Source organism: Delphinapterus leucas, chromosome 6 (genome assembly GCF_059928025.1).
Source record: "Delphinapterus leucas isolate spDelLeu-1000000601 "Yukka" chromosome 6, BTC_Dleu_Yukka2, whole genome shotgun sequence".
Classification (NCBI taxonomy): Eukaryota; Metazoa; Chordata; class Mammalia; order Artiodactyla; family Monodontidae; genus Delphinapterus; species Delphinapterus leucas.
Genome location: NC_143134.1, coordinates 33,158,091 through 33,178,922, shown reverse-complemented (window position 1 = coordinate 33,178,922; position 20,832 = coordinate 33,158,091).

Sequence of the window (20,832 nt, the reverse complement as noted above, 5' to 3'; positions counted from 1 at the left end):
GGGAGGGAAATCCAAAAGGGAGGGGAATATGTGTATACATATGGCGGGTTCACTTCACTGTGCCGCAGGAGCTAGCACAACATTGTAAAGCAACTATACCCCTGATTAAAAAACAAAAATAAAAACAGAAAACCCCAGCATGTCTTAGTTTCCAAGGTAAACACAGGTATACCAGGATGCTGAAAACCTGGAAACAGAGCCTCTGTCCACCAGCAACAACTGGGCAACAACAACTTGGCCCTTTCCTCCTGGATGAAGAAATGAGTTTGCTGACACTGTGTTTGTTTCAAGACCCAGAAAGTGCCAAATACTATGAAGTCACAGAAATGAACATGACACGTTATGGTGGAAGCTCTTCTCAAAAGATGGCAGACACATTGAATAGAAAAGGGTTTGGCTGTACCAAGAAGTGAGTTTCTCAAAGCTACAGAGAGAATGACTTTGCAGGGATAGTGGCATTGCTGAGAAGGCGATTCCTTTAGGAACACTGTTGACAAACAAAGCTTTGCTGATAGTGGCTACACCTGCCAATCCTCTGTGTGGCTAACTCACTTCTGATAACCTTTTATATCAGCTTGTTATGTCAGGAACTTAATCCAGCCCAGCAGTGGTTTTGTGGTGCTGTCCAGACAAGCTATTCTCACCTGAAATGCTTCAATGGCTGTATCTATCCAATGGCAAGGAAAATTAGAATAATGTTCCCAACAATTTATTATACCATAGTAATAGTTTACCTGAGGAACTGGGAGCAGAATTCATTCCCCATTCTTTAAAGCATGATTCCTTTCTGAATCAATCACAGGATATTAGCTCTTCTAGGTATCTCAGAGATTACCAAGTCCCATAACTTGGATAAGAATCTGCAAAGGAGAGGCACTGAGTAGTCCACAGTCGCAACGCTAAGAGGCAGAGCTGGTCTTAAACACCGCTTTCCTAAATCTTTGCATCCTAAATCTTCGCTCAGCATTTGCATCCACAAAGCCAAATGCCAATAAGCTAATCAGGATCCTATCAATGCAGCTATTTTCTTGCTTAAACAATTTACTACTTTAAGAGACTAGAGACCTAAAACTTTGTGCTCCTAAGAGCTTAAATGGAATGACACAAGAAAAAATCTGTATAACTGGGGTTATCTGTAATGCTCTTTTTTTAAAGTTAAAAAAAAAAAGGAAAGAAAATGGCCGTAATTCTTCTCCACTGACTAGGTTTACTTGGGGTTGGTTATTATTTCAGAGTAGCAGGTTTTAAAGGGACAGCCAGGTCTCAACGGCATGAAGAAAGGTGCACAATTTTTTCTGAAGCTCATCAAATTAATAATGACAATAATAATAAGACTAATAATATGATAGCTAGCTTTTATTGAGTTTGTGGGGTTTTTTTGTTTGTTTTTTTTTTTTTTTGGCCACACCACACAGCATGCGGGATCTTAGTTCCCAGACCAGGGATTGAACCTGTGGCCCTTGCAGTAGAAGCACAGAGTCCTAACCACTGGACTGCCAGGGAATTCCCTATTGAGTTCTTATTAGTATCTAAGTTCTATTTATCATTTAATCCTCATAATAAACTATATGGTAGATATTATTTACCTATGAGAAAACTGAGGCATACAGGAATTTTAAACCTTATGGAGGAAGGAATTGAATCTAGGAATGCCTCCTTAAAAATCACAACCTTAATCATTCCTTACTGAGATGATCCTCTTACAAAGATAGGGAGATGGACTTCAGAACTCTCATCGTCTTTTCTGGATTTAGAATTTTAGTTCACAAAAGGTGAATCTGCTACCTGGTTTGCTGGTACCCTCAAAGAGTTCATGATCCTTCCAAGGCAGAAATTCCCTGGAAGGGAGTAATTCACAGCCTGGGGAAATGCAGACCAATACGTATAACATGGTAAGCAAATGAGTTCTTTCTTTTGCAGTGTCGAGGCTGACACATTACATAGGATCCTCTCTGCATCCTGTGGATAGCAGCATCTATATAATCTACTCAAAATAAATAAGGCTTTGAGTGTATGGGAAAGATAATCACAATTCAATTTACACAGAGACATGAATCGTCTACTGTACGTTACAGTGACTGCTCAACTTCTCAAAGAAAACATTCATTCTTCTTCTTTCCCAAAGAGCATCTTGCTCATCTACTAACTTCATATTTTCAAATACAGCTGTTTCCCTCTCAGATGTCAGAAATGCCACCACACATACTGGATCCCCTTGAAGGGATCAAGAGAGAGTCAAGTTCTCAAAAGTGCCTCATGAGCACAAGAAGAAGGTCCAAGTAGTGTATGAAGGGGGATGAGACAGTTTCCATTCTCTTGAAAGATGGCTACTCTCAACTGTAATGGATGGTCAGAGAGTTGCTGGTGAAGAGGGACCGACACACTGCTGCGGCAAGGCACACAGGTGCAGAGTTTTGGAGTATCTACAGGAGAGCCTTCCATCCCTCAGAGCCAACAGTATGGCAGTGATTCCAAACATACAGGCAAAGCTCCACCCTCAAGGCCGTATTACACGTACGTGGCTAAAAATGGAAACTTTCCTACTGTCCCAAAATGGGGACGCTGTTAAACACATATGGTGCATTCTCGTTAAGGAATACTATGTGGTCACCAAACTTAAAAAGCACAAACAGTAAAAGATAACAATAAATATTAGATTCTACTACTTTTATAAGTTTTGTAGTTTTAACTCATTCTCTCCTTTTTTTCTCTCTCTTACTTTCCTTTCCTTTTCTTCCCCATTAATTCAAACAAAAAACTACATTGGAGATAGTGTGGTAGGGAATATACCAAAACGATGAAAGGAGCTCTCTGTGAACTGGTCATCATTATTTCACTTTAAAGAGGGGAAATGTAAGGATCAAAGCGGTCCAATGTCTTTGACCCTGGTGTACAGTACTGGTAAATTGGCGTGATATAATACCATGCTGCTTCACACCTACCCACTGAATTTAACACCCCCCACCCATTCCTCAGTTGTGAAATGATGACCTTTCTGATCTCTTCAAATGCTGGTGTAAAGGGCTCCAGACACATATGACTGTGAGACTTGCATGTTCTTACCATAAAAAGTTCACCAAGTTAAACGTATTATAATTTCAGAAGTCATATTATTAGAATTAAAATTATCAGGTCTTTAATGTGTATATTATAAAAACAAGTTCTAGTTGAAATGAATTATTTTAAATTAATGAGCAGACCTGAAAATCCATTTTCATTCATTCACTCATTTGCCATATATTTATTGAGCACCTTTGGTGTCCCAGGTCTTGTGCCTGACTCCAGGAATATAAAAATTAATAACATAGGCCCTACTTTCAAGAAGATCAATGTCAAGTGAAACATGATATACACACACACTAAAGTTGCACACACATGCTATGGTAATTATAATGATAGGGATAGTCCCAGGTATGAGTTAGAGAGGCATGAAGAAAAGTAACAGCCTGTGAAGGATTCCTGAAGAAAAGAAGGGAATGCCTTAGTCAAATTATATAGTATTAATAGAGATATCTAAGGGGACAGGGATAAGAAAGAACATGCCAAAGAGCTGGAAAACACTGAGTTCAAAGTAAAGAGAGACAAAGAATGTACTTTTCCACCTGGAGCAGATGACAGCAAAACCTGTTCACCAGTTATAGTTCAGATGCGAACCACTACAGGGAATTGACAAGATAATCAAATTAATGCTTATATTCATCTTTACCATGTATTTTCCATAGCTGCTAGAGCTCTCCAATGGTTATATAAAAGATGGCTTTAGTGGGACAAGCCATGTTCCCCTGCCCAAGTACAACAAACCAATTTGTGTAAGACATGCTGAAGCCTTGAATTAGGGAAGTGGTGACAGGGATAGAGAAGGAAGAACAAATTTAGAAATTAAGTAGATTAATCTATATGATCAAGGTATGGACCATCCCAATATATACACAACCTCAGGATTTGCATACTATTTCAGGGAGTCAAATAATTTAAAGCTCATCCTAAGTGTCTACGAATACTCAACTAAGAATGCTTCATCTATAATAAGTAAAACTGTGATGAATACCTGTGGAAATTAATTTTCACTTCAAACTATCAAACTACCATTGCTGTTAAACACCTACGATGAAGACTGGCCTACTTCTCAAACTGATTCAGTGAAATTTTATTTTAGATATGGTTTATTAGGGGGCTTCCCTGGTGGCACAGTGGTTGAGAGTCCGCCTGCCGATGCAGGGGACACGGGTTCGTGCCCCGGTTCGGGAAGATCCCACATGCCACGGAGTGGCTGGGCCCGTGAGCCATGGCTGCTGAGCCTGCACGTCCAGAGCCTGTGCTCTGCAACAGGAGAGGCCACAACAGTGAGAGGCCTGCGTATCGCAAAAAACAAACAAACAAACAAAAAATGCACATGCCTTTTGACTCAGAAATTCCGCCTCTAGGAATTTTATTCTAAGGAAAAATTGGAAATTGGCACAAAGATATTAAACACAGATGAATTCATTTTTGCAGAATTATGGAAAGAGGGGTAAGACGACTAGGTAAAAAGCCAGAAAACTGCAACAGGAGTTAGAAAGCTAAATCATGGTACATCTGTGGGATGGAGTACCTTGCAGCTTTTTAGATTGTGGAAGAATATTTTTAATGACATTCAACGTCTCTGATGTTGGATTACATTTCTGCATGACTGTTATACTTCAAAGAAAAGGTTACTCTAAAAAAATTAATAATATATCTGGCCATTCTCACTTAGTATGTGGTTGTATCATTTAGATGTGTTTTTCAGATTTTCAGAATATGGAATGCTAGTAAAAACCAACAGTCAAAGAATTAAACTGTAGAATATGATAACTTCAATATTTTATTATTTGGCCTTTGTCTACACTCCCCTCAGCTCCATATACATCTCTAAACTATGGCTAAGGAGGTGAGAATTAATATAATTAACAAAGGAGGCCAACATTATGAGCATCATGAAGGAAGAAAATAAGAGAAAAACTGATAATTAAAAAACTGTCTAACTATTTCTTGAATAAACCAAAATTTACTCAGTGAAGCTTTAAATTTAATCACATTAAAAAAACAGAAAGAACCTAAAAATCTACTCTTTCAAAAACATTAATTACTCAATAAATACAATTATAGCAAAGGATATTCTGTTTCTTGACTTTAGTTAGGGTCCATGTATGGGTTCACTTTGAGATGATTTACTGAGCTATAGGCGCTTTTCTTTATGTTAACTTCATATGTTTTCTTTATGTTAACTTCATGTTTTCTTTATGTTAACTTCCAATGAAAACATTTAATATCTAAGTATTGAGAAGTAAATATTGTTGCAAATGCTTTGTATGTTGTGGATCCCATGTGAAGAAGAAAACTTTGAAGGAATTCATATCTAGCTAAGACAAAAAGAACTGAAACTCAAAGATTGAACCCTTTAAGTACAATAACAAAAGAAAAACTTGTCTGAATGGGTATATGACAAATAACTTCTATTTAGAGAACTTAACAGAAATGACTTTACTGTAATTAATGCAACTGCCAGTCCTTTCCAAGATAACACTCTATGATGATGGAAATGTCCAAATCTCCATTGCCCAATACAGTAGCCACTAGCCACATGTAGCTCTTGAGCATCTGAAGTGTGGCTGGTGTGACTAAGAAACTGAGTTTTCAAATCAATTTAAGTTAATTGAATTTTAATAGTCATATTTGGCTAGTGGCTACAGCACAGCTAAGAGTAAGCAATGGGAAACCAACTATTTAGCTTTAATTTTCAAGTTAATAAGATTGTATGTACTGGAGAAAATAAAATGAAACCCCACTCTTCGGTCTCTACATCCCCTAGTCTGAAGTGCCTCATTACTGTTGATAACACCTGCATGGCTGACCATTTACTCCCTAAGAGAAGAAAACTGACACTGCTTATAAGTTCCAAATGACACTGCCAGTGAGCTTTATTTTCTAATGGAACAACTGCTTTCTAGTTAAACGGGTTTCTCAAAAGGTCTAATGATTTGCTGTCATGAAAATATATGTTTTATCACCATCTTTCTCTTTTCTTTATTTTTTAAGTCAATAATAAGCTACAACTACTAGAAAATTATTTACTTTTTCTTGAAAATATTGGGACAATCACATTGTCCCTGTTTATGGCTCTATGAAGCTAGAAATTTGGTTATAAATGTCCAGCTTTCCAATCATGCACTGTATCGTTTTCACTCTAGAATGGACCATTTCTCTACAACCCTGGAACCTTACATAAACTTCCTCTCCCTATATTTCTCCTACATTTGGACAATTTCAAGTAGGCCTTCAGAATGCAGAGTTCAAGTTCTCCAAATGCCTTCCATAATATTCACCATTTGATTTTGTCTCTCTACTATGACCTGCTCTACGTTATATAGTAGGACTGAATATTTTGATAAGGGATTGTGATGCCTATTTAATTTTCTGTCTTCACAAACTATAAGCATGTGAGGTCAGGGGTTGTACCTTATTTGCTGTACACATATATAGTTTATTAATATTTTCTGGGTAAAATGAATGAAATAAATCAAATATTACTAAATTAACTACATCACTAGAGGGGTGAAAAACAAAGGACATATGTTAATTGTATTATTATTTTTTTTTTTTGCGGTACGCGGGCCTCTCACTGTTGTGGCCTCTCCCGTTGCGGAGCACAGGCTCCGGACGCGCAGGCTCAGTGGCCATGGCTCACGGGCCCAGCCACTCCGTGGCATGGGGGATCTTCCCGGACCGGGGCATGAACCCGTGTCCTCTGCATCAACAGGCAGACTCTCAACCACTGTGCCACGAGGGAAGCCCTGTTAATTGTATTTAAATTCATTTGATTACACACATGAGCAACAACACACTCTTCTCTAGTGCCTATGGCATATGAAACAAGAGAAGGGTAATAGGCTGCAAGCCTAAGGAAAAAATGTCAGAGCTGAAAATGAGAGATTTAACAAAAGAGGAACATTTTGTATGTTTGCATATATAAATGCCGTCAGATATAACAGGGATCTGCCAATTTTTTTTTCTTAAATGGCCAGATAGTAAATATTTTACGCTTTGCATGGCACAAGGTCGCCATCACAGATTCTTTTTTTTGGGGGGTAACAACCTTGTAAAAATGTAAAAACAATTCTTAGCCTACAGGTTATAGAAAAATAAACTGCAGCCTTCATTTGGCTGACAGATTATAGTTTGACTTCTCCTGACATAGAGGATTAGCACTCCTAATGTGAACACTTAAATGATTTGTCATGCTTTGCCTCAAAGAAGAAAATTGGCACATATGGATGATAAATGTTACGTTAGTATGAATCTGAGGCTTCACATCCCATGTTTAAAAAGGAAAGACAAAGAAAGAAAAATAGTCATGGTAATTTAATCAGAACAACGTTGACCCAGTTACAGATGTGTTTGCAGATGGCAATCTGTATAAAATGGTCTGATTAATAAGGCCTGACATATGATAACACCAGGAACCCACACTCCATAGGATGTTAAAAATATCTAAAAATGCAAGTTGCAGAAAAGGGCTCTTCCCCATAGGCTCATGGAGCTTCACTGAAGTAGATGAATCCTTCTTTGGAAAGTCTTATCACCATTGCTGGTTATGAAAGATATTGTATCCCATATCTACATTGTGTTTTTCTTTGGATTTTACTTAGAGAAGTAAATATTTTAAAAGGGAGGCAATGTACCTTTTCTTTGTTCTGCCTCTAGAATTAGTGTATTATTCTCCAAATGATGCCAATTATTAGATTTTAAAAAGTGAACACAGTGTTATACTTAATAAATGCCTAAAAAGAGAATTCTCTCTCTTCTTATAACTGAGCAGGACCTTGTGGGGCCTTCCCAGGACAAACGTCCCCACCACCCCCACCCCGGCCACATGTCCTCCGCCTGCCTCTTGTTTGTAGAAAATATTTATTCCCCCAGGCCTCCACTGAGTCATAAAAGGCTGGCTCAAGAATTAATGATTGAAAGAATGTGAACACATAGTAACAAAAAATAGTAGTTGGACCAGAAGAAATGGTAACAATTTACAGTCACAGAATCTTTAGTTCCTCCCTGAAGGACATAGATAACAGCATCTGACACATACTCTTGAGTTGTTTTGCATATACTAAAACCCCCACTAGACAGAAGAAGCTAACTGCATGATGACTATAAGCACGTAGGTCCCAGACCAGCTGGGGCCTGAGGACTGATGATGTTAATCCCTTGCCATCCTGTTAACTCACCATCAACCAATCAGAGAATTATGCAGGAGCTTACCAGGCACCCTGCAACTATCTCCCTCATCTTGCCTTTAAAAACCCTTCCCTGAAATCCATGGGAGAGTTCAGGTCCTTACTTGGCCTTTCAATAAAGGCTGCACTTTCCTTCACAAGAGCTTGGCTTTACTGTGTGTGGGCAAGTGGACCCAAAGGTCTAGTTTGGTAACACTCTTTCTGGCTTATTGAGTGAATTCTCCATTTACATCTTCTTTGTAGCTGCATCTTACAGGCTTAAGAACAATAACTCACTACAAAGCACGTAAACAGAATGTATCTATTATCTCAATACCTTCAGACATGGTTAGTACTTACATATTCAAGTACAGAACAGACAGTCTCCTAGAGAACTTTAGTTTTTCAAGAAACACTGTAAAATGGTTCTAAAATAACTCCTTAATTTTGAGGGAGAGAAATGTCTAGGAAAAAAAAAATAGCGTTACCCACAGAATAAAAAAAAACAGGTTAAACAGAAATCAATCTTTTTTTTTTCCTTTTGGATTGCAAAAATTGCTAAAGTGGTTAAGGTAGCATACGATTTTTCTTTCTGAAGAACTTTGTCCAGTCTGACAAGTAAATAAATGTGTAACTCTCTCTCTCCTTTTATTGCTGCTGAAACAAGAAATGGAAAATAACTGCAGTGCATTTATGACATACTAGTTTCTTTCTCTACATGAAACACACAATGACAACACTTTATAGATGAACTGTACCTTTGATTGAACACAGAATGGTGGACTAGCTTCACTTTTGTGGAAATGGATAATCTGTCATAGTTTCTGCCCCTGGAAAAAATTACAACCCAAAGGAAAACTACTGGAAAGCCTTTTTTTCTAACAGTGATAAAATGTGAAACTGGTATTTTTGGTGTACATAAAATATTTTTTAAAAATTCCTAAGGAATGCTATCATCATCAAAGAATGCTTGAAGAATTTCATGTTTCAACACATACCACTTCTCATACGTCAAACCATATTATTTACCAAAAAATCATTTTGATATTGCTTCATGGTTATCATACTCTTGTCTGATCATCCATTCTTTATTATTACTTACTATTACCATTACTATTACTTTTGAAATAAATATGTATTATTAATGAAAATCTGCTTTATATATGGTATATATGTAAACTTAATTTTCCTCTCATACCCTGTAACCTATAATATGCCAGATCAGTTAAAAGAGCATTTAAATGTTAAATGCTCCTATCACAGGAGTATAAAGTAGAAGAGGTAAAATTTCCCCAACCTCAGAAGAAAAGCATGATCAACTGATGTCCTTTTATGGAATTATAGCAACAAATTCCAGCCAAAAAATTTTCGATTCGTTATTTAAAAGATATTTTTCAAAAAAATACAGTAAAAAGAATTTGTTTCACAGCATTGCTAAACAGTTTCATAAATCCAAATTTGAAAATAATGCCAAAAATCATACTGATTTTTTTCTTCTTTAAATAATAGTGAAGTTCCATTGAAACTGTTTTTTAAAGATTAAAAAAATACTTCTAAAAATGCATGATTTTACTTTCAATACCAGTTTAGCTGGTCAAGAAATTTTGGTGAATTTTGGTATGAGAGTCTTTCTATTTCCCCTGCTCCAAAAAATCAGTAAAATAACAGGTTACAAAATCTGAAAAGTCTGGGTTTAATAAGCCAAGGCTTCTAGATTTAATTTACTCTGAAAAGTAATTGTGCCTATAATACACTGGGATTTTCCAAAAACTTCTGGAGTTGCCATTTGGGAAATTATTAGAAGAATATAATTTTTCTCAATCCAGTTGAAATTTGAAGACTAGGTATATATACTTTTGATAATTATTCTTTACTTTTTTTGGGGTCTCTCTCTCCTATGCTAACACAAGCTGATTAAAAGTATACCGATCTTAAAGGAAAAACTGATATTCTACAATTTCTTCAATACTCTTTGTATACAAGTGGTTGTCTAATTTTCTCCTTGCTAAAAATAACCCTGGGCCACATCACTGCTATGAAGATTAAAATTACTTTTAAATATATTCATTAGGTAATTTCTATATTTAGGATACATAGTCAAAATCATTATTTTTCATATTTACAAGTTGTCCTTAAGTATATATTTGGTTCTAGTTATAAATCTAAATGATTAATCTCCAAAATATACAAACAGCTCATGGAGATCAATATCGAAAAACAAACAACTCATTTAAAAAATGGATGGAAGACCTAAATAGACATTTCACCAAAGAAGACATACAGATAGCCAAGAGGCACATGAAAAGATGCTCAATATCACTAATTATTAGAGAAATGCAAATCAAAACTACAATGAGGTATCACCTCACACCAGTCAGAATGGCCACCATCAAAGTATCTAGAAACAATAAATGCTGGAAAGGGTGCGGTGCAAAGGGAACCCTCCTACACTGTTGGTGGGAATGTAAATTGATACAACCACTATGGACAAGAGTATGGAGTTTCCTTAAAAAACTAAAATTAGAACTACCATATGACCCAGCAATCCCACTATTGGGCATATACCCTGAGAAAACCATAATTCAAAAGGAGATATGTACCACAATATTCATTGCAGCACTATTTATAATAGCCAGGACATGTAAGCAACCTAAATGTCCACTGACAGATGAATGGATAAAGAAGATGTGGCACATATATTCAATGGAATATTACTCAACCATGAAAAGAAATGAAATTGAGTTATTTGTAGTGAGGAGGATAGACCTAGAGTCTGTCATACAGAGTGAAGTAAGTCAGAAAGAGAAAAACAAATATCGTATGCTAACACATATATATGGAATCTAAAAAAAAAAAATGGTACTGATGAACCTAGTGGCTGGGCAGGAATAAAAATGCAGACATAGTGAATGGACTTGAGGACATGGGGAGGGAGAAGGGTAAGCTGGGATGAAGTGAGAGAGTGGCATGGACATATATACACTACCAAATGTAAAATAGATAGCTAGTGGGAAGCAGCCACATAGCACAGGGAGATCAGCTCGGTGCTTTTCGAAGACCTAGAGGAGTGGGACAGGGAGGGTGGGAGGGAGAGTCAAGAGGGAGGGGATGTGGGGATATATGTATGCATATGGCTGATTCACTTTGTTGTACAACAGAAACTAACATAGCACTGTAAAGCAATTATACTCCAAATAAGATGTATTAAAAAAATAAATAGGGGACCTGGTCCGAGGAGCAGGGGCGGGAACTGTGAGACCAGGGTGGTGCAAAAGGAAGTGGAGTTTCCAAGTTATCATTAAAGTGAAGAAACGTTATTATTTATTTGAACCTTCTTCTTGTCATAATCTTTGGAAAGATAGGTGTTTCAAGTAAGGGATCAGGACTCCCTCTTGCCAGAACACCAGAATCACAAATAATTGCTGAACAATCGTTGACAGGAAGACACTGGAACTGACCAAAAAGGATATGCCACTACCACAGATAAAGGAGAAACCACAATGAGATGGTAGGAGGGGTGCAATCACAATAAAATCAAATCCCATAACTGATGGGTGGATGACTCACAAACTGGAGAACTATACCACAAAAGTCCACCCAATGGAGTGAAGGTTCTGAGCCCCATGTCAGGCTTCCCAACCTGGGGGTCCAGCAATGGGAGGAGAAATTCCTAGAGAATCAGATTTTGAAGGCTAGTGGGATTTGATTAGAGGACTTCGACAGGACTGGGGGAAACAGAGGCTCCACTCTTGGAGGGCACACACAAAGTAGTGTGCACATCGGGACCCAGGGGAAGGAGCAGTGACCCCAGAGGAGACTGAACCAGACCTACCTGCTAGTGTTGGGGGCTGTCCTGCAGAGGCATGGGGTGGCTGCGGCTCACCGTGAGGAGAAGGACACTGGCAGCAGAAGTACTCCTTGGCGTGAGCCCTCCCAGAGCCCGCCATTAGCCCCACCAAAGAGTCCAGGTGGGCTCCAGTGTTGGGTTGTCTCAGGCCAAACAACCAACATGGAGGGAACCCAGCCACACCCATCAGCAGAAAAGCAGATTAAAGTTTTACTGAGCTCTGCCCACCAGAGCAACAGCCAGCTCTACCCACCACCAGTCCCTCCCATCAGGAAACTAGCACAAGCCACTCAGATAGCCTCACCCACCAGAGGGCACACAGCAGAAGCAAGAACTACAATCCTGCAGCCTATGGGAAGAAAACCACATTCACAAAAAGAGAGACAAGATGAAAAGGCAGAGGGCTATGTACCAGATGAAGGAACAAGTTAAAACCCCAGAAAAAAAAACTAAATGAAGTAGAGATAGGCAACCTTCCACAAAAAGAATTCAGAATAATGATAGTGAAGATGATCCAGGACCTTGGAAAAAAAATGGAGGCAAAGATTGAGAAGATGCAAGAAATGTTTCACAAAAACCTAAAAGAATTAAAGAACAAACAAACAGAGATGAACAATACAATAACTGAAATGCAAACTACACTAGAAGGAATCAATAGCAGAATAACCGAGGCAGAAGAATGGATAAGTGACCTGGAAGACCGAATGATGGAATTCACTGCTGCAGAACAGAATAAAGAAAAAAGAATGAAAAGAAATGAAGACAGCCTAAGATACCTCTGGGACAACATTAAACGCAACAACACTCGCATTATAGGGGTCCCAGAAGGAGAAGAGAGACAGAAAGGACCCGAGAAAATATTTGAAGAGATTATAGTCGAACACTTCCCTAACATAGGAAAGGAAATAGCCACCCAAGTCCAGGAAGAGCAGAGAGTCCCATACAGGATAAACCCAAGGAGAAACACACTGAGACACATAGTAATCAAATTGGCAAAAATTAAAGACATAGAAAACTTACTGAAAGCAACAAGGGAAAAACAACAAATAACATACAAGGGAACTCCCATAAGGTGAACATCTGATTTCTCATCAGAAACTCTACAAGCCACAAGGGAGTGACATGATATACTTAAAGTAATGAAAGGGAAGAACCTACAACCAAGATTACTCTACCCGGCAAGGATCTAATTCAGATTCAATGGAGAAATCAAAAGCTTTACAGACAAGCAAAAGCCAAGAGAATTCAGCACCACAAAACCAGCTCTACAACAAATGCTACAGGAACTTCTCTAAGTGGGAAACACAAGAGAAGAAAAGGACCTACAAAAACAAACCTAAAACAATTAAGAAAATGGTCATAGGAACATACATATTGATAATTACCTTAAACGTGAATGGATTAAATGCTCCAACCGAAACACACAGGCTTGCTGAACGGATACAAAAACAAGACCCATACATATGTTGTCTACAAGAGACCCACTCAGACATAGGGACACATACAGACTGAAAGTGAGGGGATGGAAAAGATATTCCATGCAAATGGAAATCAAAAGAAAGCTGGAGTAGCAATACTCATATCAGATAAAATAGACTTTAAAATAGAGAATGTTACAAGAGACAAGGAAGGACACTACCTAATGATCAAGGGATCAATCCAAGAGGAAGATACAACAATTATAAATATATATGCACCCAACAAAGGAGCACCGCAATACATAAGGCAACTGCTAACAGCCATAAAAGAGGAAATCAACAGTAACACACTAGTGGGGGACTTTAACACCTCACGTACACCAATGGACAGATCATCCAAAATGAAAATAAATAAGGAAACAGAAGCTTTAAATGACACAACAGACAAGATAGATTTAATTGATATTTATAGGATGTTCCATCCAAAAACAGCAGATTACACTTTCTTCTCAAGTGCACATGGAACCTTCTCCAGGATAGATCACATCTTGGGTCACATATCAAGTCTCAGTAAAGTTAAGAAAATTGAAATCATATCAAGCATCTTTTCTAACCACAATGCTATGAGATTAGAAATGAATTCCAGGGAAAAACAGACACATGGAGGTTAAACAATACGTTACTAAATAAGAGATCACTGAAGAAATCAAAGAGGAAATCAAAAAATACCTAGACACAAATGACAACGAAAACGAGATGATCCAAAACCTATCGGATGCAGCAAAAGCAGTTCTAAAAGTGAAGTTTATATCTATACAAGCCTACCTCAAGTAACAAGAAAAATCTCAAATAAACAATCTAACCTTACACCTAAAGGAACTACAGAAAGAAGAACAAACAAAACCCAAAGTTAGCAGAAGGAAAGAAATCATAAAGATCAGAGCAGAAATAAATGAAATAGAGACAAAACAATAGCAAAGATCAATAAAACTAAAAGCTGGTTCTTTGAGAAGATAAACAAAATTGATAAACCATTAGCCAGACTCATCAAGAAAAAGAGGGAGAGGACTAAAATCAATAAAATTAGAAATGAAAAAGGAGAAGTTACAACAGACACTGCAGAAATACAAAGCATCCTAAGAGACTACTACAAGCAACTCTATGCCAATAAAATGGGCAACCTGGAAGAAATGGACAAATTCTTAGAAAGGTATAACCTTCCAAGACTGAACCATATAGAAAATATGAACAGACCAATCACAAGTAATGAAATTGAAACTGTGATTAAAAATCTTCCAAAAAACAAAAGTCCAGGACCAGATGGCTTCACAGGTGAATTCTATCAAACATTTAGAGAAGAGCTAACACCTGTCCTTCTCAAACTCTTGCAAAAAATTGCGGAGGAAGGAATACTCCCAAACTCATTCTATGAGGCCACCATCACCCTGATACCAAAACCGGACAAAGATACTACAAACAAAGAAAATTACAGACCAATATCACTGATGAATATAGATGCAAAAATCCTCAACAAAATACTAGCAAACAGAATCCAACAACACATTAAAAGGATCATACACTATGACCAAGTGGGATTTATCTCAGGGATGCAAGGATACTTCAATATACGCAAATAAATCAATGTGATACACCATATTAACACACTGAGAAGAAAAACCATATGATCATCTCAATAGATGCAGAAAAATCTTTTGACAAAATTCAACACCCATTTATGACAAAAACTCTCCAGAAAGTGGGCATAGAGGGAACCTACCTCAACATAATAAAGGCCGTATATGACAAACCCACAGCAAACATCATTCTCAATGGTGAAAAACTGAAAGCATTTCCAGTAAGATCAGGAACAAGCCAACGGTGTCCACTCTCCCACTATTATTCAACATAGTTTTGGAAGTTTTAGCCACAGCAATCAGAGAAGAAAAAGAAATAAAAGGAATACAAATTGGAAAAGAAGAAGTAACACTGTCACTGTTTACAGACGACATGATACTATACATAGAGAATCCTAAAGATGCCACCAGAAAACTACTAGAGGTAATCAATGAATTTGGTAAAGTTGCAGGATACAAAATTAATGCACAGAAATCTCTTGCATTCCTATATACTAATGATGAAAAATCTGAAAGAGAAATTAAGGAAACACTCCCATTTACCACTGCAACAAAAAGAATAAAATATCTAGGAATAAACCTACTTAGGGAGAGGAAAGACCTGTATGCAGAAAACTATAAGACACTGATGAAAGAAATTAAAGATGATACCAACAGATGGAGAGATATACCCTGTACTTGGATTGGAAGAATCAATATTGTGAAAATGACTATCTACCCAAAGCAATCTACAGATTCAATGCAATCCCTATCAAATTACCAATGGCATTTTTTACAGAACTAGAACAAAAAATCTTAAAATTTGTATGGAGACACAAAGAACCCCGAATAGCCACAGCAGTCTTGAGGGAAAAAAACGGAGCTGGAAGAAACAGGTTCCCTGACTTCAGACAATACTACAAACCTACAGTAATCAAGACAATATGGTACTGGCACAAAAACAGAAATATAGATCAATGCAACAGGATAGAAAGCCCAGAGATAAACCCACGTTCCTATGGTAAACTAATCTATGACAAAGGAGACAAGGATATACAATGGAGAAAAGACAGTCTCTTCAATAAGCGGTGCTGGGGAAACTGGACCGCTACATGTAAAAGAATGAAATTAGAACACTCCCTAACACCATACACACAAAAAAACTCAAAATGGATTAGAGACCTAAATGTAAGACTACGCACTATAAAACTCTTAGAGGAAAACATAGGAAGAACACTCTTTGACAGCAAGATCTTTTTTGATCCACCTCCTAGAGTAATGGAAATTAAAAAAAATAAATAAACAAATGGGACCTAATGAAACTTAAATGCTTTTGCCCAGCAAAGGAAACCATAAACAAGACGAAAAGACAACCGTCAGAATGGGAGAAAATATTTGCAAACAAATCAACGGACAAAGGATTAATCTCCAAAATATATAAACAGCTCATGCAGCTCAATATTAAAAAAACAAACAACCCAATCCAAAAATGGGCAGAAGGCCTAAATAGACATTTCTCCAAAGAAGACATACACATGGCTAAGAAGCACATGAAAAGCTTCTCAACATCACTAATTATTAGAGAAATGCAAATTAAAACTACAATGAGGTATCACCTCACACCAGTTAGAATGGGCAGCATCAGAAAATCTACAAACAACAAATGCTGGAGAGGGTGTGGAGAAAAGGGAACCCTCTTGCACTTTTGGTGGGAATGTAAATTGATACAGCCACTATGGAGAACAGTATGGAGGTTCCTTAAAAAACTAAAAATAGAATTACCATATGATGCAGCAATCCCACTACCGGGCATATACCCAGAGAAAACCATTATTCAAAAAGACACATGTACCCCAATGTTCATTGCAGCTCTATTTACAATAGGCAGGTCATGGAAGCAACCTAAATGCCCATCGACAGACGAATGGATAAAGAAGATGTGGTACATATATATTACTCAGCCATAAAATGGAACGTAATTGGGTCATTTGTTGAGACATGGATGATCTAGAGACTGTCATACAGAGTGAAGTAAGTCAGAAAGAGAAAAACAAATATCGTATATTAATGCATATATGTGGAACCTAGAAAAATGGTAGACTTGAACTGGTTTGCAGGGCAGAAGCTGAGACAAAGATGTAGAGAACAAACGTATGGACATCAAGGGGGGAAAGCAGCGGGGGTGTGGGGGGGGTGTGATGAATTGGGCGACTGGGATTGACATGTATACACTGGTGAAAAATAAATAAATAAATCTAACCACTTATGCTTTAAATAATGCCAAGGGAAAAAAGTTGCTTAAAAATATTCATTTAGAGCAGCAGTAATTGACCTATTGCCATTTGCTGGGTACCAGGGAAGCTGATATTTAGCCTTTCCAAGAATGTAATAGATAACTAATATCACAAACCAGACATCTATTCTATTCTGGCAGTAGCAACAAAGGTTTTATCCTGCAGAAATCTTGGACCAGCTTCCCTCCAAGTTTTCAGTCTCAAAATTTTAGGCTGGATAAGCTACCTCTCTCCCAGAGAAGTCATTGGCTCTGAGACTGCCACAGAAACAAAGCATACTTTTCTCTACTCGCCTATTTGCCATCCAGACTGTCCTGAAACTTGAGATCACTGCTGGGAACAAGTGAGAAAAAGGGTGTAAAAACTTCTTATTCCTCCCTCTTCCCAAGTCCATCAAACATAAAATCTTTGTTATACTGCTTTAGTCAACTTATGTTACCCCTATTTGTGCAATGGGTTAAAAATAAATATGGTAGAGATTATTGAAATAAAATCATAAACTAAACATTAATCTTCAATTATGAGAAAATTTCTATAAAATACTCACTATGAGCTTGAGACTCTCTGGACACTCTAAGAAATGAGTTAATTTTTCCTTATGGGAAGTAAAGAGGATTGACCAAACATGAATTTTTCCTTTTAAGGAAGAAGCACATGATTTGATATGTGTGTACCTTTCCAGAAGGTAGATCTTATGTACTATCCCAAAGGAAAAGAACATGTACATTTTGAAGAACTCCTTTGAAAAACATCTCTTTGATTAGAAATGATGTTTGCTTCTTTTCAAAATATTTCTTGGGCTTCCCTGGTGCTGCAGTGGATAAGAGTCCGCCTGCCGATGCAGGAGACACGGGTTTGTGCTCCGGTCCAGGAGGATCCCATATGCCGCAGAGCAGCTGGGCCCGTGAGCCATGGCCACTGGGCCTGCGCGTCCAGAGCCTGTGCTCCGCAACGGGAGAGGCCACAACAGTGAGAGGCCGTGTACCGCAAAAAAAAAATAAAATAAAATAAAGTAATAAATAAAAATATTTCTTATACAGAATAAACAGAAATCTACCTCTTAGGGTACCAAATGTGGGAAGAGAGTTGTGATTCTCTATCATCACAGGTCCTTGAGAAATGTTAGGGACAGAGTCAACCACTTTCCTTTTGACCTTAGAATTGTACCCTATAAGCCATACAAAGACTCCCCAGTGAGGCAAAGACACCTCTATGAGATCTACCCTCAACCATCAACAATGTAGGTTCTGGAGCTAAAATGGTGAATACTACAAGGGATCTCTCCTTCAAGAAGAGAGCTTATAGAAGTATGAAAATATCCATTTATTGCTTGTTGCTTTATTTGAAGGAACTCTAAGGCCAATTCAAAATGTAGTCTAACATAAAGGGGGGGGGGCTTCCCTGGTGGTGCAGTGGTTGAGAATCTGCCTGCCAATGCAGGGGACACGGGTTCGAGCCCTGGTCTGGGAAGATCCCACATGCTGCAGAGCAGCTGGGCCCGTGAGCCACAATTACTGAGCCTGTGCGTCTGGAGCCTGTGCTCCACAGAGAACAAGAGAGGCAGCCATAGTGAGAGGCCTGCGCACCGCGATGAAGAGTGGCCCCCGCTTGCCACAACTAGAGAAAGCCCTCGCACAGAAATGAAGACCCAACACAGCCATAAATAAATAAATTAATTAAAAAAAAAAAAAAAGAGGGGGGAGGCAACCCCAAGTTTCCAGAAACTAAATACTTTCTCTTTCACAAATGAGGAAATGTAAATGAGAGGCCTCATCAGGATAGCCCCCACGTTTCCCCAAGTCTAGTGTATAATCTCTCAATGACAAGTGAAATATTTTGTCTTAGAACTGTTAAAAATATACCAAAAATGTCAACCCAGTATGGATAAAAGTAAGTTCAACTAAGATTTTTAAAGTAAGCATTTTACAGATGGTAATCTAAGGAAGATGCATAGTTTTCCATGCAATACGTCTTTCTTTTCCACACATGACTGCTAAACAAACAACTGAACCTGAGACTGATATAACAGAAATAAAGGCTCAAGTCCCAGGAAGACTACAGTCACCCTCTACTGCATGCAAGTAAAAACACATCTACAATAAAATGTGAATTCTAGAAGTAAGTTTGTTACAAACAGAACTATCCATTCTTACCCCAGCCCCAAGACCTTCCCCCTCACCATAAGTCTTTCCTATTTCAGGTCAGGACAACAGTGTCCACCCAGCTACTGAAATCCCCAAAATAGAAAGCATCTAATTATTCTTTTTCAATAACCATCCACCCCAACTCAAAGAATAAGTTTTGTGTAACATTTGAGTTTTTATTTTCATAACGTCAAAACAAAATTGGTAATCATCAACCCATCTCACAATCTACCTGTATACGTGGCTCTCACAGATGCCATAAACATATTAGCTATATCAATCAATAAATCTATGCTTCTTTCTTTGTGAAGTTTTCAATTTGTCAACCAAAACTCTGTTTTCATCTATAATTCCTCTAAAATAGTCACATTCAAAAAATGATTTATAAGAAATTAAAATATTTGTTAAAGTTTGCCAGGCCTGGCATAATATTTTTTAAAAAGTCTTACAAAATAAACGTTAGATGAACTTATTTTTTGTAAATTAATTGTGTCATTTAATCTTCATGATTTATATTTTCAATGTTAATAATAACTTATACAAATGATACCTTAAAATCAATTAATGTTATATGAGTACAAAAAGTGCTTGCACAGATATAGCTCTGGAAATGATATTATATCGTTACCTTTTTTGACTTATGAATCACAATTTTCTAAATATTTAAACTGCACCTTTGCCAAAGATGCAATGTTTATTTTTCCTTGTCAGTGAAGTACGTTTTCTTCTTCCTTGACAAGACAAAAAATGAACCACTCTAATTTATGAGTCATGAGCTAATCTTTTTTAAAAGACAGTTTTAGAATATAACTTCAAGTAAGTTTCCTCTAAGAATTAATGAATTACAATCTCTCAGAACCTTAGTCACTGAAGTATACACTTCTGAGAATAGAGGCAATGTATGAATTTGCTTAGAAACACTCAATGATATCTTTCATTACTGACAAACTAATTCTGTTGTACACAAAGTGCCTAAAATTTTACTAAATGGCTTGTGGAAGCTCAAAGACTGATCATTAGAAATTCTCCCTTCCACTAGGAGGGTGCAATGTTCTTGGGGCTGAGGTATAAAATGAATCATTTGACATTTGAATTCATAATTGTACTGGCAAAATTGATTCTGGGTATTTCACATGAGAGTCCAGAATTTTTCTGGGAAATTGGCATCATATGAAATGAAATGTGTTAATGTCACATTATTAAATACAGAATTCGGGAGCACAACTTTACAGTAGTTTGTGTGAAAACGTATGGGTGTTCATCTGCCCAGGAGAGCAATATGAGC